General features: G+C 41.5%; 1 protein-coding gene across 1 annotated transcript in view; it reads right to left on the reverse strand.

The window, feature by feature from the left end:
- Positions 1-27894, reverse strand: part of ipo11 (importin 11) — a 234524-nt gene that overhangs the window by 13537 nt on the left and 193093 nt on the right. The window lies entirely within an intron of this gene.

Consider the following 27894-nt stretch of genomic DNA (forward strand, 5'->3'; position numbering starts at 1 on the left):
TCAGATAAGGATAACTCACAGGCGGAATCAATAACAGAATGATGTCATCCGCACCATTGGTCTTCGGGTGCCTTTATTTTTATTACTGGTGACACACATTTTCAGTCAATTCACTACTGTGATTGTCTGCATTGGGTCTGTCTGTTGCTAGCAAATGGCCAGTCCCTTTTTTTTAGTGCACAGCCAGTAGAGTGGAAATGAGACCGAGTCAGCCTCTAGCTACAAGGTTCAACAATGGAACACCACGGTTCCAATTAAATTTCCGCAGTAGTACAAACTTCAGTGAGATCAAAAAAGAAGAAGAAGAAGTAAAAAGCAGGAGATGAGCATTGTGTCCTTCCATTTCCAATCACCAGACTGTGGAGTGACTGACTCTGAACAAGCCAGAAAGAACCATCTGACCAAGAGACCAATCATGCCACTCAATTATCACACTCAGCCTTGAGGCCTCCGGCCGGCACACACCAATCAATCCATGTATCAATGCATCAAAGAGAGCTTTCACAAACAACTCCACCAATCAATCCATGTATCAATGCATCAAAGAGAGCTTTCACAAACAACTCCACCAATCAATCCATGTATTAATGCATGAAAAATAAATGGAACTGACAAGCTAGCACGCACGCACGCACGAATGTACACAAATCCACCAATTGATTGATGTATCAATGCCCATAAGTGCCAGGAAACAGAACAGTCCGATCCATGTCATCAGATAAGTGGTTCCTCATCGGACACCTGTCTGGGTGGTTCAATAGTTGCTTCCCCTCCATCAACTATGATTTATAAAATAAATCCAGATAACATTACTTCAGCTCCGGCCACTTTCTTCATATCGCTCTACAGCAGGGTGCCACAACTGGTGGCTGGTGTTTTATTGTCCCCCCCCCCCATTGTTTGGGGGGGGGGGGCATAAGTCTAAAAACACCAGGAAATCAGCTCCAAATTATTACATTTTGGAAATATGTTCCCAAGTATTCCCCACGCATAATAAAGATTCTTTGTCCTCTGACAAATCAACTGTAATTTTCGGTGTTCCTCAAGGTTCCGTTTTAGGACCACTATTGTTTTCACTATATATTTTACCTCTTGGGGATCTCATTCGAAAACGTAATGTTAACTTTCACTGCTATGCGGATGACACACAGCTGTACATTTCAATGAAACATGGTGAAGCCCCAAAATTGCCTTCGCAAGAAGTCTGTTTCAGACATAAGGAAGTGGATGGCTGCAAACTTTCTACTTTTAAACTCGGACAAAACGGAGATGCTTGTTCTAGGTCCCAAGAAACAAAGATATCTTCTGTTGAATCTGCCAATTAAGCTTAATGGTTGAACAGTCATCTCAAATAAAACTGTGAAGGACCTCGCCGTTATTCTGGACCCTGATCTCTCTTTTGACGAACATATCAAGACTGTTTCAAGGACAGCTTTTTTCCATCTACGTAACATTGCAAAAATCATAAACTTTCAGTTAAAAAAATAATGCAGAAAAATGTATCCATGCTATTGTTACTTCTAGGTTAGACTACTGCAATGCTCTACTTTCCAGCTACCCGGATAAAGCACTAAATAAACTTCAGTTAGTGCTAAATACAGCTGCTATAATCCTGACTAGATCCCAAAAATGTGATAATATTACTCCAGTGCTAGCCTCCCTACACTGGCAAGGGCTGATTTCAAGGTTTTACTGCTAACCTACAAAGCATTACATGTGCTTGCTCCTACCTATCCCTCTGATTTGGTCCTGCCGTACGCTACGGTCACAAGACACAGGCCTCCTAATTGTCCCTAGAATTTCTAAGCAAACAGCTGGAGGCAGGGCTTTCTCCTATAGAGCTCCATTTTTATGGAATGGTCTGCCTACCCATGTGAGAGACACAAACTCGGTCTCAACCTTTAAGTCTTTACTGAATACTCATCTCTTCAGTGGGTCAATATGATTGAGTGTAGTCTGGCCCAGGCGTGTGAAGGTGAACGGAAAGGCTCTGGAGCAACGAACCGCCCTTGCTGTCTCTGCCTGGCCGGTTCCCCTCTTTCCACTGGGATTCTCTGCCTCTAACCCTATTACAGGGGCTGAGTCACTGACTTACTGGTGCTCTTTCATGCCGTCCCTAGGAGGGGTGCATCACTTGAGTGGGTTGAGTCCCTGATGTGATCTTCCTGTCTGGGTTGGCGCCCCCCTTGGGTTGTGCCGTGGCGGAGATCTTTGTGGGCTATACTCAGCCTTGTCTCAGGATGGTAAGTTGGCGGTTGAAGGTATCCCTCTAGTGGTGTGGGGGCTGTGCTTTGGCAAAGTGGGTGGGGTTATATCCTTCCTGTTTGGCCCTGCCCGGGGGTATCATCGGATGAGGCCACATTGTCTCCTGACCCCTCCTGTCTCAACCTCCAGTATTTATGCTGCAGTAGTTTATGTGTCGGGGGGCTAGGGTCAGTTTGTTATATCTGGAGTACTTCTCCTGTCTTATCCGGTGTCCTGTGTGAATTTAAGTATGCTCTCTCTAATTCTCTCTTTCTTTCTTTCTTTCTCTCTCTCGGAGGACCTGAGTCCTAGGACCATGCCTCAGCACTACCTTTCTAGGGAGTTTTTCCTAGCCACCGTGCTTCTACACCTGCATTCCTTGCTGTTTGGGGTTTTAGGCTGGGTTTCTGTACAGCACTTTGAGATATCAACTGATGTACAAAGGGCTATATAAATACATTTGACTTGATTTAAAGAAACATGTGATCATATACAAATTAAATGATTACATTTTAGTCAAATATTATATCTGTTTGGGCTTCTTGCGGTCAATTTGAAGTCCACAAATTATTTGTAATTATGTTCCGGCCCCCCAATAATTCATTCAAATTAATCTAGTTGATGATCCCTGCTTCACAGAGTGGCTGGTGATTCAGTACCACATGATCGTCTCTGACTATCTAGCGTTTCTTCTGCCTCTGGGGGCTTGTGTCCATGCAAACATATTCAGTACGTGTGAATAGTCGGATCAGCAGAGGTGATGTTAAGGACACGTCTACAAACCCATTTCATAACCTACTAATCTTTTTTTTTGCTTTAGCAGGTTACGAGGAAAAACAAACATTCAACAACAATGTCAATGTATTAGGAAAGCTAAACTAGTTCTATCGCCCTATTAAAGGGTTAAGAGGAATCTTCAGTATAAGCGAGTCAGTCAGAAAAAAAACCTACAAAAAGGCTATTGTGTCTGACTGGATGTGAGAAGCCCCAAATAGTCCTGTTCCTCTGGTCTCCTGGTGATGTAACATGCTGCACCATTTCCCTCAGACATTTTATCTGGAGCCCCAATTAAATCCCCCACTGCATTCCCCACCAGCCTCCATAAATCAAACAACTCCATTAAAGCAGCTAAAATAAACTACTTAAAAATCCCAAACACACGCAAACAGTCGACCACAGCACAGACTGTGACAAATCCCAGGCAGGCAGCACAGTCCAATGCCCATGGTACAGCGGCGTCGTGTCTCTGACTGATTAAATTATGACAGGCTAGTTTATCAAATCGATTACCTAACGTTTGATTGATTACGTGATTGAATTAAACCATGCAACAATTCACTCGTTAATAACCTGGGGTACCACTGAAGAGTGTTTATAGAGCTGCTGTCTTCCGAATAAACTCTTAAAAGATCCGAGGATCTTTTATATCAATAGCAGTCAATAATTAATCGTCACCTTATACAGTCTCATCTGAACATGGTACAATTCTTGGTTTTACGAACCCTGGCTAACAAGTTGAAACAGCATTGGCAAAATTGGCTAAATTATTTATTTACTAAATAATCACACAGAATTACATATACACAGGATGGATCATACATCGATTACTAATCATGTCATAAAAAGTCCAGAGCAGCGAAACCGATATGACGAATTGTGACACGAAGAAAGGGGGTTGGTTTTGAATGAAAGAGCGGGAAGACTGAGGGACAAAGGGAATTGGGTCTAAATCGAACCTTGAGAAACTATGCTATCATAAATACAAAAACTTATGCATTCCAATAACCGCCCAGAAAAGGAAAATGCAAGATATATATTTACACTGAGCTGCGCTTCGATAGATGGGTCGAAGATGGAAGACTGGTTTGCCCAGCAGATATTGCCCTTGTCCTTTGAAGAATATTTCTGGTCGTAGTGTGGATACGTTGTACCCTTTCATTCTTATTAGGAGATGGTCTGTCCTTTCCTTTCCTAGGCCACGTACATTTATAGCTGCAGGTAAACGTACGACTTCTAGGATGTATCACTTCTTCAGTGAATAAGAGTTCAAAGTTCATACCATTTTGCCATTATCAGCTCAAGCTATATTCTGGTTGGTCTAGTAGAAATTCACCATTCCAGCGTGGTAATCGTCACCTCCACGTGATCTGGTCTCATGTAAATTTAGTTACGTAGAGTGGATATTCAACCATTTGCAAACCACAGCTTATGTTGGGGTTTGTTTAGTCTGACGTGAATTGGGGAAGAGAAGGGCGTGTTTCATCCCTCTCCAACCAATATCTTCACTTGGGCGTGGCCACTGAGTGTGCATAAAATGACATATGAAAACAATTCTCTCATTTAGAAGGCTAAAATGACATTGAATTTTTTCACAAAAAGTTTTATATCTAAACATATAAATTGCACAACAATTCCATTTGAATCTGAATGTGTAGACTTTCCAAGATACAATTTATGTCGTCCTATCATCAGACATAATGTCCCAGACATTTACATTACATTTAAGTCATTTAGCAGACGCTCTTATCCAGAGCGACTTACAAATTGGTGCATTCACCTTATGACATCCAGTGGAACAGCCACTTTACAATAGTGCATCTAAATCTTTTAAGGGGGGTGAGAAGGATTACTTTATCCTATCCTAGGTATTCCTTAAAGAGGTGGGGTTTCAGGTGTCTCCGGAAGGTGGTGATTGACTCCGCTGTCCTGGCGTCGTGGGGGAGTTTGTTTTCATCAAGGATCTCGCTGTACTTTGCTCCGTTCATCTTTCCCTCGATCCTGACTAGTCTCCCATTCCCTGCTGCTGAAAAACATCCACACAGCATAATGTGCCACCACCATGCTTCACCGTAGGGATGGTGCCAGGTTTCCTCCAGACGTGACACTTAGCATTCAGACCAAACAGTTCAATCTTGGTTTCATCAGACCAGAGAACCTTGTTTCTCATGGTCTGAGAGTCCTTTAGGTACCTTTTGGCAAATTCCAAGTGGCCTGTCATGTGCCTTTTACTGAAGAGTGGCTTCCGTCTGGCCACTCAATCATAAAGTCCTGATTGGTGGAGTGCTGCAGAGATTATTGTCCTTCTGGAAGGTGTTCCCATCTCCACAGAGGAACAATGGAGCTCTGTCAGAGTGACCATCGGGTTCTTGGTCACCTTCTCCCCCGATTGCTGTTTGGCCGGGCGGCCAGCTCTAAGAAGTCTTGGTGGTTCCAAACTTCTTCCATTCCATTCCATTTAAGAAGGCCACTGCATTCATGGGGATATTCAAAATGCTATAGACATTTTTTGGTACCCTTCCCAGATCTGTGCCGAGACACAATCCTGTCTCAGAGCTCTACGGACAATTCCTTTGACCTCATGGCTTGGTTTTTGCTCTGACATGCACTGTCAACTGTGAGACCTTATATTGACAGGTGTGTGCCAATCAATTGAATTTACCACAGATGGACTCCAATCAATTTGTCGAAACATCTCAAGGATGATCAATGGAAACAGGGTGTGAATGCTTATTTAAATAAGGTATTTATTTATTTTATTTTAATTCTAAAAACTCCCGTACGGGCTCGGGAGAGACGAAGGTTGAAAGTCATGCGTCCTCCGATACACAGCCCAACCAATCCGCACTGCTTCTTAACACAGCGCCATCCAACCCGGAAGCCAGCCGCACCAATGTGTCCGAGGAAACACTGTGCACCTGGCAACCTTGGTTAGTGCGCACTGCGCCCGGCCCGCCACAGGACTCGCTGGTGCGCGATGAGACAAGGACTTCCTTACCTGCAAAACCCTCCCTAACCCGGACGATGCTAGGCCAATTGTGCGTCGCCCACGGACGGTTACGACAGAGCCTAGGCGCGAACCCAGGGTCTCTGGTGGCACAGCTGGCGCTACAGTACAGCGCCCTTAACCACTGCGCCACCCAGGAGGCCTAACCTGTTTTTGTTTTGACATTATGGGGTATTGTGTGTAGAATGATGAGGAAAATGTTTATCCAATCAATTTGACAACAACTGATCTGACATCGTATTCTTTAAGTACCAACAGACACTGTCAACTGGTTGGATTACAGAAATATCATTCCATTCCCCAACCTTTTGATGTTAATGTATTGCAGTCTCTCTCTGTGGTAACAGAAGATTTTCAAGTCAATTCTATAGAGTGGAGAGACTTTCGGTATTTATGGGGTGGGGGTCATAAACCAGTGGGGGGGAAGAGAAAGGGAGTTTTATGACCCTCACGCAACAGGGCAGTCATGACAGTAGGAAGAGACAAAGCATCTGGGTTCAAAGCCCAGTTGATTTATTTCATTTTTGAACGTTTGAGAGACTTGCTATCCCTCACTACCTGTGCAGTAATGTACCAGAGAGAATACGCAAATCCCTTAAAAAAAAAAAAAAAAAATTGTGACCAAATGTTCAGTCTCGCTGTCTCTCATTTGCATTAAAATAAATCAATAGCTCCTTCAGAAAGTTTCGAGGTCTGTCCTGGACTGGGGAAGTAGTGAGACAACACTTACGAGCACCAGACCAGACTCCAAACAGCTGAAGTAATTGATATTGACTTTGCCCTAAAACATGGTACAGATTAGAGTATCAGAGCCACCAATTTCCTGGCCCCTTTTTCTTTCTACCTTCTTATCCTCTTGGGACTGTTTTCATGGTTTCGATTTTTTGAGCCTGAAGGTGTTCTGGAAATCGTCGACCCTGCCAGACAACATCAAAGTGGGCCTGTTCGTCTCTGTAGTGGAGAGCGTTCTACTGTATGGACGTGAGTTGTAGACACTGGGCAAGATATTGCAACTGGATGTTTTTGGCATTAGAACACCATACAACTATGATTCTTTATGAAACAATTCTAAAGTTAAAGTAATTACATGTACAAGGCCTGTTGTTCATGATTTATAGATGACTACAGGTTCTCAGACGGTTAGAAATGTATGTAATGGGGAAATGGAGGTGAACGGGGGAGGGTCATGCTTTTAACATTTCAGTCAAGGGATGTGTGTCTGATGCCGCCCCTCATCTCTGATTCTCCTCTGGGCACGCAATATCAAGTGCGTCTATAGGCTTTAAGAGTGGGAATCAATTATCCATAGTGTATAGGCCTAGGCTATACGAAGTTCATTCTCAGAGAAGCACAGGGCAAAGCTATATTTCGAATGAAAAAAAAACGTCCTTCCCGAGTTTTTAACTGACAGCGGTGCTGAAACTTGAAGAGGCAGCTGGAGCACAATCAATCAGAGAACGACAGCGCCTGGTTCTGAAAGTAGGCTAATTCAGGCTAAATCGAGTAGGCATTACTCATTTTAACAGTCTTTATTTGAATTAGAATTGTCTAACAACAAGAGGGCTTTGTGTTGCCGCCTATTTCTTCCTATTTAAGAAATAAGATTAATTTATAGACTGCTATCCATAGATTATCTGGGTCAATTCCTCTACCCACTCTTTAAATACCCGTGTCAGTGAAGGACTTGGTGTGTTAAGTTAAAACCAGGGCTCAATATGAGGGGGCATGGGAGGGTATGCCATACATTTTGTTATAGAAAATGGCAAAAAGCATTGGCCTACCCATTGTTAGCTAAAGACTTAAGAAAATAAAACAGACCTGTTTAAATAAAGCGATCTATAAATGGTGATTTAGTCCGTGAAGCTTTATGCTAGAAAATGCTGTAAAATACCCAGGAAAGACGTGACTCCGATGCATTATGGGGATATATTTGGTTAGTCTCTATGACATTCAGACGTTGAGCTGCAACCTACAACTTTCTGTAAACTCAGACAGCTTTTAAGGAAATACTTGTTCCTTGGGTTAAGCCATGGAAGAGTAGCCAGCAGTTAAAGCTGAAATGTTTCTGCGTCAGGCCTACTCTGTTTGGGATGGAAAGGTAGGCCTAACTTTTGAAAGTACCATGCTTAGATTCATAATGACGTCACATATTTAATTATTTGCAAATCAGGCAAATCACATAGACACACTGATGTGGCATTGGAGAATTAGGATAAGATGGATGCATAGGCCTCTCTCTCTGTCCATTATTAGCTTGTAATTTCGGGGGTAAATATTCTGATACGTAAAATTGCATGAAATGTGTTTATAAAAGGCTACTTTTTCATTGGAACCTCAAAGACGATGATAGGTTCCTTCAATCATTTGTTTTAAAGGACATCTTTTCACCACTACCCTTGTCTGTGGTGGTCTACGAACCGGCAACCTTCTCGCATCAAAATTGCCATGTTGCCATGCAATGCTTATACAATAGAGAACAGTTTCTAAAACAGCATATCAAAGGCTCTGGTCTGTCATAGCGAGAGTAAATGGTGGAATGTTTTTTGCTATCCTCTTTGTTTTATTTTGGGTACAGCGGAGGGTCGGGTTGAGTGAAAGTACACTACCGCTCAAAAGTTTGGGGTCACTTACAAATGTCCTTGTTTTTGAAAGAAAATATTTTTTTTGTCCATAAAAATAACATCAAATTGATAAGAAATACAGTGTAGACATTGTTAATGTTGTAAATGACTATTGTAGCTAGAAACAGCATTTCTTTTGATGGACTATCTACATAGATGTACAGAGGCCCATTATCAGCAACCATCACTCCTGTGTTCCAATGGCACATTGTGTTAGCTAATCCATCATTTTAAAAGGCTAATTTATCATTAGAAAACCCTTTGCAATTAGGTTAGTATAGCTGAAAACTGTTGCGCTAATTAAAGAAGCAATAAAACTGGCCTTCTTTAGACTAGTTGAGTATTTGGAGCATCAGCATTTGTGGGTTCGATTACAGGCTTAAAATGGCCAGAGACAAATAACTTTCTTCTGAAACTTGTCAGTCTATTCTTGTTCTGAGACATTAAGGCTATTCCATGTGAGAAATTGCCAAGAAACTGAAGATCTCGTACAACGCTGTGTACTACACCCTTCGCAGAACAGCGCAAATTGGCTCTAACCAGAATAGAAAGAAGAGTGTGAGGCCCCGGTGCACAACTGAGCAAGAGGACAAGTACATTAGTGTCTAGTTTGAGAAACTGACACCTCAAAAGTCCTCAACTGGCAGCTTCATTAAATAGTACCCGCAAAACACCAGTCTCAACGTCAACAGTGAAGAGGCGACTCTGGGATGCTGGCCTTCTTGGTAGAGTTGCAAAGAAAAAGCCATATCTCAGACTGGACAATAAAAACAAAAGATTATGATGGGCAAAAGAACACAGACACTGTACAGAGGAACTCTGCCCAGAAAGTCAGCATCCCGGAGTCGCCTCTTCACTGTTGACGTTGAGACTGGTGTTTTTTAAGTGACCCCAAACTTTTGAATGGAAGTATATATTTTGCTGAATTGAGGGCCACCCATTTTCATTTTAGAGAGTTCCCATTTACTCCAAGTACCCCTTATTATAAATAATGTACAGCCTCTAATAAATAGTTGATATGCTATATAAACAAATTATGATTTTATCAACTATCATCCCTCCGCTGAGACTAATGCCGTTTCCAAGACAACTGGGAACTTGAAAAAGTAATGAGATCCGACTGGGGAAAAAACTGTCATCTGAACTTTCTAGAGCTCTGACTTTCTGACCTGAAGACCACAGACGTCATGAGTTCCCAGTTGAAAGCACCATCTTGAAAGCACAACGACCATCAGATGCAGGTACCATCAGGTCAGTAAAAATAAATAAGCAAATGCTACCGCCCATTGCTACAGAACAGTTTTTATTAGGTTAATGTCCATTTGAGCGGTAGAACGTGCTTTTTGTCTGCGAAATTGATCTGGACTCAGAAAAGGTTGGTGACCACTGAACTAATGGCTTGTATGCAAAGCTTAAAATGAAGCATTAAACCAACATGAAACCCACAGAGCTCTCTGCGCTCATCTATTAAACAGTAAATTCACACCACTGGCTGCCAGTCAGAGTGATGCAAATCCAACTTGGCAGGAGTGTCATATAGATCATGGATGTGTTATGTCACATGTTTAAATAATTGATAATGGAAAGAGAGAGATTCACACCACTAATTTCCTCCAACCCCATTGCAGTCCCTTCTCCGTTTCTCTCTCCCTCTTTCTCTGAAAGACACAGTAATCGCGCCTCCTAGGCCATTAGCTTCACCCATCTGTCACTCTCTGTAAAGTATCTCATGCAGAAAGGAATGAGAGTTAAACTTGATTTGAGACAATAGACACTGACAAACGCTTTTATTGCATTGTTTTTTTATGTCTTTAATGTCTTTGCACCAACAAGCACTTCAGGATCATATTTCAAACCGAGAATTTCAAAGCCTGAAAGCTATTTTCCAAAAAACAAGTGGGAAAACATCAATATAATCTGCTGCAGTTTAAAAATTGATGTCTTTGTGTCACAGAAATACAGCCCTCATATTTTATTTCCATATTACCAAAAACGTCCATGTTAATGTTTTCCCTTGTATGGAGGTCACTGGTACAACAAACATGATTAATACATGTTACTAGGGTTTCTAGCTTTCGCCTCCGGACAAATAACTAACACGAAATACCAATGGTTACACATTGAAAAATGACCGTGCTACTTTTATTCAGTCGGTCAGTGTCTTTTGCTGGTCTGAGGTCCCCCTTCTGTCTAGTCAATAATACATTCCTTCCTCCACACTTTCCCAGCTATCAGTTAATCTTACACAGGGTCTGAAAATGTTGGACTGATACGGATCTCTCCGGAATCTCTCAGTCCCTCTACTTCCTTTGCATGATCATGAGGAAGTGCTTTGGACTTATGGGAGGGCAGGTCGTCAATGCTAGGATATCGATTCTACAAGGCCTAATAGTGTGAAATGCCCTTTCTCATTCTCACTTCAGTGGTGGAAGGATGGATTCTCTTAGCATAGTCTTTTCTCTCTCCTCAGAGAGAGATGGCAATCCCTCAAGTCAACGGCAGACTTTAATGCCTACACACGTTCATCTTTACTCTCCCAAACACACACACAATGTACTATTTATAAACAGCACTTGAGTGAAAGCAGAGAATTCATATAAAGATCGATCAATTCTGTCAAAGGGTGAAACAGCGGTATCTCATGGATATATTTCCAGCATAAAATCGAAAAAAAAAGTTACGTTGATATCTCTGCCAGCTGGCACTCAATTTATATGTACATGACATTGCATTAAGTGGGTGGGACAGATTGCGGCACCTGATGTATTGTGTTTTATTCACAAAACTCTGAGGCGACTGAGACAGCAGGTCTTCCTGCTCCACAGAGATCTCCCAGATCCCTCTACATCCTGTTGCAATGCTTGAAGCTAATTAAGATGCTGTTGTCACAGTTCCTTTGCACAGATCTGCATCGATAACCCATTTGTAAAAAGCCTCACAGTTCATATGGACGCTGGGTTGTTTTGTCTTGCTTCATTACGACAGTCACAAACTTCCCCGGAATAATCAGTCATTGTGGTGGAATCAGTTAGAGCTTCTAACTATGGTATGATGCTATCCAACTCTTCCACAACGTGTCAAGGCTGAGCTGCATCTGTAGCTGGTGGTGTAGAAGTGCAAACTTCAGCACAGAAATCTTTTAACTTATTTGAAAAGGTTCAGTTCACCTTTGTCCGTTAATTTATACCCTCAGACTTCACTGTCACTGAGGCCCCTGCTAACTTAGATATATAAAATAAATTGTCACTAGTCGATAGCGCTTTGAAAAAGTTTGGATATCTTTTCTGGACTGGTGAGAAATCCTGTAGAGTACTAGGACGCACTCTTTGAACAATGAGAAAGTCCCAGAAAATTCTCTTCAGGATTCAGCCACCCTCTGTGCTGACGGAACTATTATACTGCAATGTATAATTTCTCCAAGTTTTAACTAGAGGACTTCTCAGCTGCTGCTGATCACTTCAAACAAAGTCTTAAAAACCCAGCCACTTCAGGCCGATGGTGCAGCTCACTTTGGTGTGACAGTCCATCCACTGTCTGCCTGCTTACACAGCATCTGTTCTGTTAATTCACCCCTTTCAGTCTCCGGTCTCCTTTCTGCTCTTAGAATAGGCTCTAAATCACGTGTCAAACTCATTCCCCGGAAGGCCAGTGTCCGCAGGTTTTCTCTCCTACCTTGTACTTGATTGATGAATTCAGATCACTAATTAGTAAGGAACTACCATCACCTGCATGTATAGGTCTTAATTGAAAAAAAAAACTAAGCCAGCAGTCACTAGGCCCTCCATTGAATGAGTTTGACACCCCTGCTCTAAATTATATTAATGGGATGCTTTACATCCAGTTTGCAGAACCGCAATGATAGGGAACATCCCGAGGAAAGCGTTCAGAGAACACTAAGCTCCAGGAATCTCTTATTAGACCAACTCGACATTGCCAGCATGAAAGTGGGAAGCTACACAGGTGATCTTGAACTATGCTTACTCAGGACCAAATCACAGGTAGTGATTTAATTGATAAATTATCTGTTCCGGGATCAATGACAAAATCGGTCAAATAACCATGATGTAACTGGATTGACGAGCCCTGAACGTGACCCAGCAAGTTCATGTGCATAATCAGGACAGGAAGTGAACTCATCGTATAGGATGCTGCATTCTGTAAGTGGGCCCATCACCAGGACAAGATGACATCTTGAGCTGAAATGGCCTACGTGCTGTGTTAGTAGACTACATAGAAGTAGTCAAACAAATTCAATTAATTTTGGATCGATTACAAGAGCCATCAGCGTCGGGTCATTACTTGAAACCAGACAATTTACCCCCCACCAGGGATCCAATGAATCCATCAGACTGAAGACATTTAAGACGTTATGTGGTCCTTCTGTAGCTCAGTTGGTAGAGCATGGCGCTTGTAACGCCAGGGTAGTGGGTTCAATCCCCGGGACCACCCATACGTAGAATGTATGCACACATGACTGTAAGTCGCTTTGGATAAAAGCGTCCGCTAAATGGCATATATTATTATTATATTATTATGTCTGGCTACTCACCGATCCGCACAGTAGGAGTATTAAATACAGAGACGGCATATAAATCACATACACAACGGGCACATTACATACTACACTGTAAGTGGGCTAAATGACTATGCTGGCGTCCGCCGGAGAGGCTGCATTATAATTGATTACCTGCTGGCTCGTTAAGACAAGCACAATGCTACTCCCTTCACCTTCGTTAAGATGCTTCCGCTGTTCTAATTAGGCTGTGTGGGACCAGATAAGAGAGAAACTAACACGGAATATGAACACTAATGATGAATGTTTACATACATCAGAGTCTAGGGACTATTCCTCTGACGTAAATAAGAAGGAATGCAAACAAATGCAGACCCACATTCCAAAAGAACCAACCCCCTCTGAATTAGGGAAGGGAGTTTTTGAATACTAAAATCACTATTGGTAATTTGAGACTTCCAGGTCTTGAAAACTTCTGCATTCCGACTTTTACTAGAGCAGGAGAAGTACGGTAAAAGCTGTACTTCCATCCAGTCTACAGTATCCATTGCTTCAGGTGTATTTCAACAGCAAATGTTCAAGTATTTCCAACTTGCCTTACATTGAGTTTGACATTTGCTTAGATTATTGTTTTCCCTATAGTTTCTGTGAGTTGGAGAGAAGCTGTACATAAATAAAACAAAGACAAAAAACATTACATCATTACCATTATCAAGCAGGAAATAGGTCTGACCTCAAGTGTGACAATTACCCAGCATTCAGTTCTCTAATGGGCTACACGACCTGAAGCAATTAAGCAGAAGCCAAGAGAAGCCCTGCACTGAATAAGAAGCCTCTCCGCTAGTGTCATAAACACAAGGAAAAGCAGGATGAGGTTAGGATAATGGTGATCCAGTGACAGCAGAATCAGATGAGATCAACTTCAATTTTTATTTTATTTTAAACAGAGCACAAACTTAAAAGTTCACCGACATACATGCATGACAGAGCTCAAGTTTTTTATTGCACTATTGACTTCCAAAATGTGTAAGTACTGTAGCTATGACCTTAGAAAAGTAGCTGAATTGTTCTCTGCATGGATCACAAAATCTCAATGGGTTTGGTGAGAATGAAATCGCAATGAGCATTTTGTACTATCAGACGGGAAAGTTAACGAGCTAGAAATGGCCTTGAGCAATGCAATTGTTACCACAATGCTTCTACATACAGTTACAGACATAATGATTGACTATTGATTCCATTCTTCACAACATTGCCATTACTTGCTTTGTGTGAGTGCATGAGTAGCACGCATGCGAGTTGAGAACTATACAATCTGGCGTACGCGTGTGTGTTTCGAGGTTGAGAACTAGGCTTCATTTTGTAAACAAAGTCAAGGTTTGTGACTAGATGGAACACAGCTACAGACGATATCTACAATTGAACTACTGCGAGAGTTGGACTTCGCATTTTGAAACCAGAGGATGGGTCTGAGTCGTATTTCACTTAGTTTTACAGAAAATAATTGTACATTTTCAGTTGATACAACTCACGATGGCTTATTTTCAATGAAAGTACTGATGGGTATACTGTTGCTTGTATGCATGTGCTTACTTCCCACACCTTTAACTGACGGCAGTGATTGACAAGCGGGATCGAAGACACTGTCCCAGTGTTGAAGCCGTTAACGCTTGTATCAAGGTGACATCTAGATGGTTATCAATATGATTTATTGCGTAGGCTACTATCCTACATCAAATACAATCATGGTAGGGAAAAAATAGGGTACATTGGCTACCACCGGAGACACTGTAAATACAGTTGCCCAGTAGGAAGCACCTCAATACAACACCTGTGCCGTAGTCATTTACACCAAGTTAAAAGTATGTTTTACTCTAGCTAGCTAGTTAACTAAACTAACTCTCGGTAGTTATCGCCATAGCAACGGAAAGTGCCAAGTCGCTTTCTGACTTTAAAAAAATCCAAAACATCATAAGTCCAAACTCGTGGTATTTCAATGGTAAATCTCGCCTACAGCTGTATTCCATCTAGTAACAACCGAAGTCAACCTGTCACAATAAATACAGTCCATCTCTCAACGGCCAAATAACACATCAAGCTTGCATGCATTTTCTGTAGCCCCCTAGTTAACCCAGAAAGGAGAATACCTCCCCATTTATCTTCACCTTGCTTCTATTCAAAAAGGTGCAGATTGAAACTCATCTGTCAAAATGCCATTCGGTTATCAGATTGTCCCGGTCTTAAATACAGTACTGGTAGAGAGGAGAGCTCCGAGACTACAGTGACAGATACTCAGGCTGATGGCTCACTACGCTGCAAGCGCCACACTAGAATTTCTCAGCTTTCAGAATTCCTCAGAGGGTTATTCTTTAATACAACTAGATTATAGTGACAGTTGCAGTAACAGCCTGACAGGGCAAAGATAAGAGCAATAAAGCAGTTTTCCCCCCATTTTTAAATGATGACAGATTGACAATTGACAATCCAAAATGGATTAAGTGGGATCATGACCTGATGAGTAATAAGCCTAATATCTCATCTTCTAATACAAAAAATAAGATTTATGATTTTTTCTTTTTAAGGAATTTGGTCCAAGCTTCCAAATGACCTATAGCAATGTTCGAGTCTACATGAGGCTCTTTGGGGGAAACGAATGCAGACCTCTTCAGCTCTGGTATAGGATTTCAGATAAAGGATGGGGATGAGTAATCGAGTACTCGAACGGACGTCAAAACGAGATCTTTAACCAAAAACAACAACAATAATAATAATAAGCAAAATACTGTGTGGCGAAGACACACTAACGCTAGCCATGTCTCTCTCCACTGGCAGGTGACCTCGCCAGAGCAGAGCAGGTAACACAGCTCATTACGGTTTCAATTAATAATTCTCAAATTGCACTTGTTTTTTATTGACTGAAAATACAGTACCAGTCAAAAGTTGGGATGCACCTACTCATTCATGGGTTTTTCTCTATTTTTACTATTTTCTACATTGTAGAATAATATAGTGAAGACATCAAAACTATGCAATAACACATATGGAATCATGTAGTAACCAAACAAGTGTCAAACAAATCAAAATATATTTTCTATTTGAGATTTTTCAACGTAGCCACCCTTTGCCTTGATGACAATGTAGAAAATAGTTAAAAAATAAAGGAAAACCCTTGATTGAGTAGGTGTGTCCAAAATTTGACTGGTACTGTATATGGGATAATTGGATTTGTATTTAATTACTTTATTTATTTACTTAACCTACCTTTATGTAGTAATTTTGATCCCTAACATAAGGCTTCTTCTACAAGCAAGCGCCACTGTTGAGGTTCCTACTTTTTTGAAGACTGTGTTCCACAATGTAACATAGCCAGTTGATATTATGGTTTCAATAAGTGGATCTTAAATTGCCATTTAGCTATTAGGATTTGTTATCTGTAATGGTTATGATAAATTATGCATTGTGGCGCACTGTTGGCATATTGATAAATGCATTTTTTTTTTAATTGGAGTACTCGGGGGAAACAAATCATGTGAGTACTCGAACAGTCAAAACATTTCAAATTCCCATCCCTATTTCCGACGCAGCCCCACTGTGTGCGCCAGTGGTTCTGAGGGTTTCACTTGAGGGCCTGCTAAACGGCGTGACGGCGAAGGGGAGCCAAAGCTGTCGGAGCGAGCAAACACGAACACACACAGGGGCTGAAAGCCCACCATTACTGTGGGAAAATGTCAGAGCATTCTCACTGAAAACCATCACTGGAGCCTGAGCACACATATATGAACACACGCACGCACGCACACAAACACACACACAAACTACAGTGCATGACCAAGACAAGCGCACAGTTTTTAAAGCGTCAAATCATGATTAAGCTGGTTAGCATGAGAGATATATAAAACCATTTTTGACCAAAACAGCAGATTTTGACTAGAGCCGTAGCCGTCCCCCATCACACACCACCATAATATCTGCAGGGAGTTAATGTGAACTAAGACTCAAATCCTATGAACTTTCAGGGAACCCTAGAGCTGGGAATTAAAAGTCTTCCTAAAAACATCCAGATAGAAGCTGAACATTCTGTATGTGTTCTAAATATCAGAAAGCATTACAATGGTAAATCAGCTTAAAGGTAGTACACTTTATAGGGAGCCATTTGGGACTGAGATGCACTGGATAATATTATTTTTCACTCCCCTATACCCTCTGCATATCATATTTGACGTGCATAGGCACAGATACGCATGCAGGCACACAATACACTGCATCTACAATAATTACGTCAATGCATCTTTTTGGGGCGGCAGGGTAGCCTAGTGGTTAGGGTGTTGGACTAGTAACCGAGAAAGGTTGCAAGTTCAAATCCCCGAGCTGACAAGGTACAACTCTGTCGTTCTGCCCCTGAACAGGCAGTTAACCCACTGTTCCTAGGCCATCATTGAAAATAAGAATTTGTTCTTAACTGACTTGCCTGACTCAATTCCAATACAAGCACATCCACGATGAGGCTAAAGGTCTGCAATTTAGATGTAATTAGATTGTAATGAAGCCACACCTTGCACAAATATAACAATCGATGCAGAATGGCTGTTGTGTAGCTCAGTGTGTTACCGAGTGGGTCTTTGCCTGACGATACCGGCTATGCTGCCAGATATCTTTATCATAGAGAATAAGCCGTATTGTTTCGGACTCGTATGGCTTCAGTAATTCAGCGGCCAAAAGGCTGTATTATAGTGTAAATCCCTGGCAAAGCCTATCCTATCCCGTTCACTGTACAGACTTAGAGAGAGAAAATGAGAAAGAGGGAGGGGATCGAGAGGACGATATCCTCTATACGCAGAGCTGTTAGGGTGGCAGAACAAGAAACCCTTTCTTCATCATTATTTTCTCTGAAAATAAAATCAGTCCTCTCACTTTTCTCCCTCTTTGTTTCTTCCCTCCTTACATAAGGAGCACAACCTGCACCTTAGTGCTTTCTTTTATTTTCTTCCCAATCCCGTAACACTTCTCTTCCTTGCCATCTTCGTCTCTCTCCCCACCCCCTCTACCTTATTCCTGTACAAATCATGTCTTCCATTCCATTCAATCCCAATACCAGCACATCCACTATATGACTAAATGTCAGCAATTTACCTCTGAGTGCTTTATCTTTTTTTTCTCTTTTGTTAACCCCTCTCTTCGTCTTTCTCCCACTCCCTCTACTTTCGTCCTATACAAATCATGTCTTCCATTCAATTACAATACCAGCACATCCACTATACGGCCACATGTCAGCAATTTACCTCGGAGTGCTTTCTCTTCCCCTAACACTTCTTCCTCACCCGCTCGCTCTCCCACCCCCTCTACCTTCTTCCTGTACAAAGTAGGTCTTCCATTCTGCACTCCTTTGCTGTCTTGCTCTAGATATCCCCTTTCCCTTCATCTCCCTCATTCACCATCTTGCTCCTTGCCCTCCTAAACATAAAGATAGGGCTTTACATCTCCTCCAGCTCTTCCCCTTTCTGATCCCTAACATATCTCTTCTACTCCACCTCTCACACTTTCTCGCTCCGTCCTATAAAAACACTGCCTCCAATTCCTTAACCCGGACTGATACTACGAGGCTCTGCTCCCGACCTCCACACAAAGACCACGCCTAACAGTTTGACCTCTTATCTTCCTTTCTTTTCTCTGTATCCTCCTCTGGTTCACAGACACCTCTCTCGCACCCTCCCTCCTCCAGAACTTCATATGAAGACCAGGTGTTTACATCTCTAAGCCTTCCTCTCATCTTAACCTATAAGCGTCTAAGCCGGGGGGAGGGGTGTTATCCAAAGCTATATGGAATTGTTTTAATGGAAATCATACCAAGGATCATTTTGCTATTTGATTTAGAATTTTAATATATAAAAAAAATATATACAAAGTTATTTGATGAAAAATTGTATTTGGCCTCACTGCTATTAACCCATACAAACGCATTGAATAACAGATTCACTACATGGAACAACAGATAGTCCTCCTCCCCAAAAAATCTAAAGAAAGTTTGTTCCGAAGTGTCTTTCCGAGAGAAATAAGACATTTTTCAGGAAGTCTCATGGTCAGATGCGGATAAAGAAGTGTTTCATCAGCAGATGCGTTGGATCCAATGCAAAAAAAAACATATCCATTATTATGCTAATTCGATTTCAGCAGTTAATAATAATAAGAATTGTTTTAATTTGTAAAGCGCTTCACACACACCCAAGGAGTAATAATAATTTTAAAAAATCCATCACAGAACATTGTTCGCAGACAACAATAAAAGCTATATTTTTGAATTTTGTATTTTACTAGGCAAGTCAGTTAAGAACAAATATTTATTTTCATTGACGGCCTAGGAACAGTGGGTTAACCGCCTTGTTCAGGGGCAGAACGACAAATTTGTACCTTGTCAGCTCGGGGATTTGATCTTGCAACCTTTCAGTTACTAGTCCAACGCTCTAACCACTAGGCTACTTTACCTCCCAAAATATACAGGTGTCATCAGATTCGGTGGATAGGAGAACAGAATTAACATAGGTCCTTGAAAGCTTTTGTGAACAGTTTTAGCTGTCCTTTAAATGAGGCCAGAAACTCTGAAGCCCAGACAGTGACTGGAAGTGCGAACAGCTAAGGAGTCACACAACTGAAAGCCCTATCACCCATAGCATTTAGCCTGCTGTGGAGCTGCTGACGGAAGTTGGACCTGAAGACCAGAAGGGTGCGTGCGGCAGGAGCTTGGTAGGTGTGACCCAAAATGTTAAACATATTGGGAGCCAGTTGAGGTTGAAGAGCCATGGAGTAATGTGCTCATGGGGGATTGTAGCCTTCTTAACCTCTTGGTGTTAGGGGGCAGTATTTTCATAAAAAAATAATAAAAAAAAAATAAATAAAAAAAACGTTCCCGTTTTAAACGGGATATTTTGTCAGGAAAAGATGCTAGAATATGCATATAATTGACAGCTTTGGATAGAAAACACTAACATTTCCAAAACTGTAAAGATATTGTCTGTGAGTATAACAGAACTGATGTTGCAGGCGAAAGCCTGAGAAAAATCCAATCCGGAAGTGCCCCAGGTTTTGAAACCGCCGCATTCCAATGACTCCCTATATGGCTGTGAATGTACCATCAACGAGCTTAAACTTTCTACGTATTCCCCAAGGTGTCTACAGCATTGTAACGTAGTTTTACGCATTTCTGTTGAAGAATAGCCGTATGGGGGCACATTGCGTAAGTGGTCACATGGTGGCTCCGAGAGAGATTCTCGCGTAATGTGCAGAAGTAGCCATTACTCCAATCGGTCCTAGAGAAAAAGGAATTGTCCTGCTACAAGTTTGCCTGCTGCTAGCAAGGCATAATGCTATGCTAGGCTATGATAAACTTACACAAATGCTTGTCTAGCGTTGGCTGTAAAGAATATTTTGAAAATCTGAGATGACAGGGTGATTAACAAAAGGCTAAGCGGTGTTCCAATATATTTCACTTGTGACTTTCATGAATAGGAAGATTTATGTCCGTTGCATAATGCTAATTAGTGTCAGATGATGATAACGGTCCCGTTCACGGGCTGGGCGTCACTACAGGTTAACTTCTTGGTGACTGGGGGGCAGTATTGAGTAGCTTGGATGAATAATGTGCCCAGAGTAAGCTGCCTGCTACTCAGCCATACAATCTAGAATATGCATATAATTAGTATATTTGGATAGAAAACACTCTGAAGTTTCTAAAACAGTTTGAATGATGTCTGAGTATAACAGAACTCATATGGCAGGCGACAACCTGAGAAAAATCCAACCAGGAAGTGGGAAATCTGAGGTTTGTAGTTGCCATTCCAATATACAGTGTCTGTTGGGTCATTTTGCACTTCCTACGGCTTCCACTAGATGTCAACAGTCTTTAGAACCTTGTTTCAGGCTTCTACTGTGAAGGGGGGCTGAATGAGAGGGTATTGAGCCAGGTGTCTGGCAGAGTGCCATGGGCTCATGACGCGCATTCATGTGAGAGTTACCTCACGTTCCATTGCTTTTCTACAGACAAATGAATTCTCCGGTTGGAACATTATTGAAGATGTATAATAAAACATCCTAAAGATTGATTCAATACTTCGTTTGACATGTTTCTATGGACTGTAACGGAACTTTTGTCCGACCTTTCCGCTGGACTTGCACGCGCGTCGTGAGTTTGGATTTGTTTACAAAACGCGCTAACAAAAGGAGGTGTTTGGACATAAATGATGAACTATATCGAACAAATCAAACATTTATTGTGGAACTGAGATTCCTGGGAGTGTATTCTGGTGAAGATCAAAGGTAAGTTAATATTTATAATGCTATTTCTGACTAATGTTGACTCCACAACATGGCGGATATCTTTATGGCTTGTTTGGGCGCTGAGCGCTGTACTCAGATTATTGCATGGTATGCTTTTTCCGTATTTAAAATAAAAATATCTGACACAGCGGTTGTAATAAGGAGAAGTTTATCTAAAGTTCCATGTATAATAGTTGTATCTCTTAATGTTTATTATGAGTATTTCTGTAAATTGATGTGGCTCTCTGCAAAATTACCGCATGTTTTGGAACTACTGAACATAACACACCAATGTAAAATTTTATTTTTGGATATAAATATGCACTTTATCGAACAAAACATACATGTATTGTGTAACATGAAGTCCTATGAGTGTCATCTGATGAAGATCATCAAAGGTTAGTGATTAATTTTATCAATATTTCTGCTTTTTGTGACTCCTCTGTTTTTCTGTGACTTGGTGGTGACCTAACATAATCGTTTGTAGTGCTTTTGCTGTAAAGCCTTTTTGAAATCAGACACTGTGGCTGGATTAACAAGAATTTTATCTTTAAAATGGTGTAAAATACTTGTATGCTTGAGGAATTTTAATTATGAGATTTTTGTTGTTTGAATTCGGCGCCCTGCACTTTCACTGGCTGTTGGCGAAGTGGGACGCTACCGTCCCACATTTCCCAGAGAGGTTAAGCGCTTGGCAGATGTGCCAACAAGCAGGGCATTACAATAGTCCAGATGGAATGAGATAAAGACGTGGACGACTTGCTCAACAGCGGGTTGTAACAGCATAGGTCATAACCAGGCAATGTTCTGTAGATGGTCACACTTTTGATGTGGGCCTCAAACAAGAGCCAACTGTCAATTATTACACCCAGGTTGCGAACCTCAATGGAGGATAGGACCTTGACACCACAAATATTGAGGCTGTAGCTGCTGATGTTAATTATGTTATGAGAGCCAATAAGGAAGACCTCAGTCTTTTTGCAGTTTAATTGCAGGAAACTCTGCTGCATCCACACTTTGATGTCCTGCAGGCAACTGACCCAGAGTGCAGTGGCATTGGCAGTATCAGTGTTTTTGTGACATACAGCTGAGTCTCGTCGGCATAAAAGTGAAAGCCCAGTCCGTGTTTCCTCAAGATGTTTCTCAGTGGCAGATAGAGCCGCTACTGTTTTCTAGGACCGAGCCTTGAGGGACCTCCTGGCAGATCGTCACTGTGTCTGACCTACTAGGACCGATGGCTACAAACTGGGAGTGATCAGCGAGAGACATTGACCTGGACTGGTTCAGGTTCTAACAGGCCCAAGAACTTCTCCATGCGGTCCAGCAGATGCTGCACTAAGGCCCAGCAATTAGAGGACGCTGGCAGTCCCGGGTCCGCATTCATAAGGTGGTCATTTCTGAACCTTACCCAAGGCAACCTGTGCTGTGTCTACCTCTGAAACCCGACTGGAATGGGTCAAGTAGGTTGTGAAGAGCCAGATGGTGTGGTACTGTAGTTGGAGACAGGCCTGTCGTTCTGGAGGTTGTCATGGTCAGATCCAGGCTTGCTTTTTCATCATCATCCTCTGTCCTCCTTCACATAGAGACCATGCTCTCCCCTTCTTTCCATACTGAGATAGATGAAAGGGTGTTGACACCCAGGCTCACCATCTTCCCACTTCAAAGAGCCCCAAATTAGACATTCTCCTGATGGCTTCAGCAGCCCCTGTTTGTGTGTTTGTCTATGTATGTGTGCTTTCTCTAATAGCATGAGTGGGGGTGGAGGAGCCTCTTCTCACCATCACGCACACTAAACGCCCCATGCTTCTCAGCTGAAATGTTTTGGAAATTTGTGTGCATATATTATGACAACATTTTGTTACTTTTCTTTTGGTGAGAGTTTTTTCTGCTTTTCGGGCACACAACATTTTTTTCCGGAGGAAAGCTGAGTTTTTTAGCCCAAGTCTACACCCCTTTGTCGGTGATTGGTCAACAATAGTGATACTTCAATAAATTCTGTTGTCATTCAACGAGAGCCGTCTTGTTTTCATGCACATTTTTTCATTGTGAAATACTGCACCAAACACATTAGCTAGATCTAAAATTGCACGACTAAGATCTCCTCTGCAAAAATGGCAACATTTTTGACAGATTTATTGAGTTATCTTAGATTAATTCAGACTATTTTGAGGAATTGTACAGTATACTGGCTATGGTGTCTCAAAATGGACATACAGCACTATTGCCGCTTTTGATACATTTTTCAAGGAAGGTCTTAGAGCACACTTGTTTGGTTTGCCCAGCCGAACTGAATCATGCTGACGCCTCAATGGGCACCTCTGATGGAAGCTGAGGTATCACAGTACTGCCGAGAGCCAAAGATAAGTTACACCATGAAACAATGCTATATGTATCAAGCGTCTCAGAGTAGAAGTGCTGATCTAGGATCAGTTTTGTCTTTTAGATCAAAATTAATACAATTATGTTGAAAATGGGGACCGATTCCTAGATCTTACTTTGAGATGCTTCATACATATGGCCCTTGGGCTGTATTTCAAAGGGTCTGGAACTATGGTTTAATGTGGTGAATTAAGTCAGGGAGATGGAGAGGTTAAGATCAAGAGGTGAGCATAGAATGAATAAAATCCTTCATGTTTTTCTATTCTCTCTGGGTCCAATTTTAACCTCATAAGCGTGAGCAATGTGAACTTTCCGCATCAAGTCTGCGATTGATGTCAATGCATGATTTGTGCAGTGGTTTGAGTTCCTTGCTCATAAAGTATCAAATGCTTGAAAAGTCTGAAAACTATTTTTCCTATGGGATGGTGTCCATCCCCTACAGCCAATTAAATACTAGGCTATATCTGAATTGTGTGTAGGGCCTACTGAACGTTTTAAGTTAAAAGTGGACACAAACACTCCATTCTCAGACCCAAAGCCATATGGGTAATTTATCTAAATTATGAGAGAAGAGGGTATTAATAGATAATTATGATGATTTATTATTAAAATGTCCTCTTCATGCTAAATGGTGTCCATTTAAAATGTGAATGTGCAAATTTCCACTGAGCACACAAAGACCCAATTCTTCCACTACAGTGAGGTCCAAAATGATTGACACCTTTGATAAAGATGAGCAAATATTACTATAATATAATTGAAACTGAGCTATATTGTATGCAAAAGATTTTTGTGAAACTGTTATTTTATACGAATTCAATTGCTCAGAGAAAAAGAGGGATCTTAGATCATTTCTCCATACAGAATCCTCCCAGATCCTTGATATTCCTTGTCTGCACTTATGGACTGCCCTCATCAATTCAAACCACAGGTTTTTAATGGGTTTCAAGTCCGGATACTGAGATGGCCCTTGCAAAATGTTGATTTTGTGGCCAATTAGCTTTTTCTTTGTGGATTTTAATGTGTGCTTGGGGTTATTGTCTTGCTGGCCAAGATAATTATCATAAGTAGACATTCCAGCTTCCTGGTAGAGGCAACTAGGTTTTTGACAAAAATAGCCTGGTACAGGGTAAAGTTTAAAAGCCATATGTACTGGTATGTTTCCAAGTCAAAAGAGTTTGCACATATATTATAACATTGATGTGTGACACTTTTTTTGTTTGTTTTGGTGTTCGGCAAGGTTTTATTCAGTTTTCTTCCCTGTTTTTCCTTGAGGCAAGTCGAAATCAAATCAAATTGTATTTGTCACACGCCCCGAATACCACAGTTGTAGAATTTACTGTGTTGTTGTTTACCGACAAGCCCTTTCCATACAACGCAGAACTAAAAAGAACATTTACAAAAGACAAAAAAGCTAATAATAAACAAAAATAACAATGAGACTATATACAAGGAGTACCAGCACCGAGTCAATGTGCAGGGGTACGAGGAAGTTCAGGTAATATGTACATGTAGGTAAGGTAAAAGTGACTAGGCAATCAGGGTTAGGGTTGCACATTCTGGGGAATATTCAGAGGTAGAAACTTTCCGTGGCAATTAAAGGGAATATATAGAAAATTAACAGTAATACCATTTAAAGGTAGATGTTTTTTCCATTGGATATATTTACCATATTATACGGAGACAGAAACATAAACCTTATCATAAGTAGACATAATTGCAAATGATTAAATACTTCCAATAGAAATAAAAAAATCTAGTTACGAATTGTACTTTAATTAAATGAGTTGACTCTTCACATGGGGTGATTCCACAGAACAGCAAAAGGGAATACTGAATGATCCCCAATGATCCATTGCATCGCTAGAAACGAAAGCTTTGGTTGTCTTCCCCTCAGGATTCCATGTCCTCTCCCTGGACCTCCTCAATGTCCACCGGATGGCAACCAATTGTTCAACCCTGTATTGACAGCCTGATGCGTGCATTGGTGTGTGTGTTCCAGAACAAGGACCAGTTGTGATCTGAGACGGCTGATGTTGGTGGGATTTGGAGGATGATGGAGGCAACAGCGGAATGAGCCTCAGATCCACAAAGTCCCAACCAGCAGGTGGCTGATGAGATGTTGGCATGAATGCAATATTACATCTTCATCCCAAAGCCCTTGCTTGGAAGTGTACTTCACCAAGCTGCCAAGAACCTTGCCCTCATCCAGGCCAAGGTGACGAGACAAGATATAGATGACAGCATAGGCTTTGCTGATCTCTGCACCAGACAAGATGATCTTGCCAGCATAGTTGGGGTCCAACATGTACGCTGCGGTGTGTATGGGCTTCAGGCAGAAGTCTTTATGCTTTTTGATGTATTTCAGAACTGCAGTTTCCTCTGCTTGGAGCAACAGTGAAGTGGACAGGGCATTACGGATTTCTTCTCTTACATCTGCAAGCAGAGTCTGAACATCAGACAGGATGGCATTGTCTCCCTCAATCTGTGCAATGGCTAGTGATATAGGTTTCAGGAGTTTCCGGATGCTTGCAAATCTCTCCCAAAATACATCATCCAGGAGGATCCTCTTGATGGGGCTGTCCATATCGGCAGACTGTGATATGGCCATTTCCAGGAGACTGTCAAACATGATGCCAACACCAACCCAACTAGTCTTGCTGGGCAGCTTCAATGTGGTGCGCTTATTCGTATCACTTTACTTTCTGAGGTAGATTGCTGCTATAACTTGATGACCCTTCACATATCTAACCATTTCCTTGGCTCTCTTGTAGAGTGTATCCATTGTTTTCAGTGCCATGATGTCCTTGAGGAGCAGATTCAATGCATGAGCAGCACAGCCAATGGGTGTGATGTGAGGGTAGGACTCCTCCACTTTAGACCAAGCCGCCTTCATGTTCGCAGCATTGTCTGTTATTATTGCAAATACCTTCTGTGGTCCAAGGTCATTGATGACTGCCTTCAGCTCATCTGCAATGTAGAGACCGGTGTGTCTGTTGTCCCTTGTGTCTGTGCTCTTGTAGAATACAGATTGAGGGGTGGAGATGATGTAGTTAATTATTCCTTGCCCACGAACATTCGACCACCCATCAGAGATGATTGCAATACAGTCTGCTTTCTCTATGATTTGCTTGACCTACACTTGAACTCTGCATCCAGCAAATGAGTAGATAAAGCATGTCTGGTTGGAGGGGTGTATGCTGGGCGAAGAACATTCAGAAATTTCTTCCAATACCCATTGCCTGTGAGCATCAGAGTCAACCAGTTGCATACACAGCTCGAGCAAGACATTCATCAGCATTTCTCTGACTACGTTCCTTCATTGAGTCAAAAAAACTTCTGATTCCAGGAGGACCATGAGCTGTTGCTATCGATGAAGTGTCTGATTCATCATTTTCACCTCAAATAGAAGTAGAGGGACTTTTGTCAGAGGTTGTTTGTTGTGAGCGCTGAGGGAACTTTATGCACTTGGCCAGATTATTCTGCGTCTTTGTTGCATTCTTCACATATGATTTGGCACAGTATTTGCAAATGTACAGAGCTTTTCCTTCTACATTAGCTGCAGTGAAATGTCTCCACACATCAAATAGTGCCCGTGTCATTTTCCTGTAAAGAATAGGAAAAAATGAGTAAAACAACAACAAATACAATTCCATGTACAGATAAATAGTTAAGCAATTAGATTAAACAACTCTTTTGTAAGATACATTTTTTTAATTTTTAAATAAAGCATGTATGGAAACAGGTGAATTAACACTGCTCAGTTTGCAGGCCCATGCAAGCTAAAACCCACATGGCAGCAAAAACTAGCAGAAATTGTTAACAAGTTAGAAATGATTTAAACAAACTTTTCTGTTTGCTACTATTTACTATTATTTATTTACTATTTACGACGCCAGGACAGCGGAGTCAATCACCACCTTCCGGAGACACCTGAAACCCCACCTCTTTAAGGAATACCTAGGATAGGATAAAGTAATCCTTCTCACCCCCCCAAAAGATTTAGATGCACTATTGTAAAGTGGCTGTTCCACTGGATGTCATAA

Source organism: Oncorhynchus keta, chromosome 14 (assembly GCF_023373465.1).
Source record: "Oncorhynchus keta strain PuntledgeMale-10-30-2019 chromosome 14, Oket_V2, whole genome shotgun sequence".
Taxonomy (NCBI): Eukaryota; Metazoa; Chordata; class Actinopteri; order Salmoniformes; family Salmonidae; genus Oncorhynchus; species Oncorhynchus keta.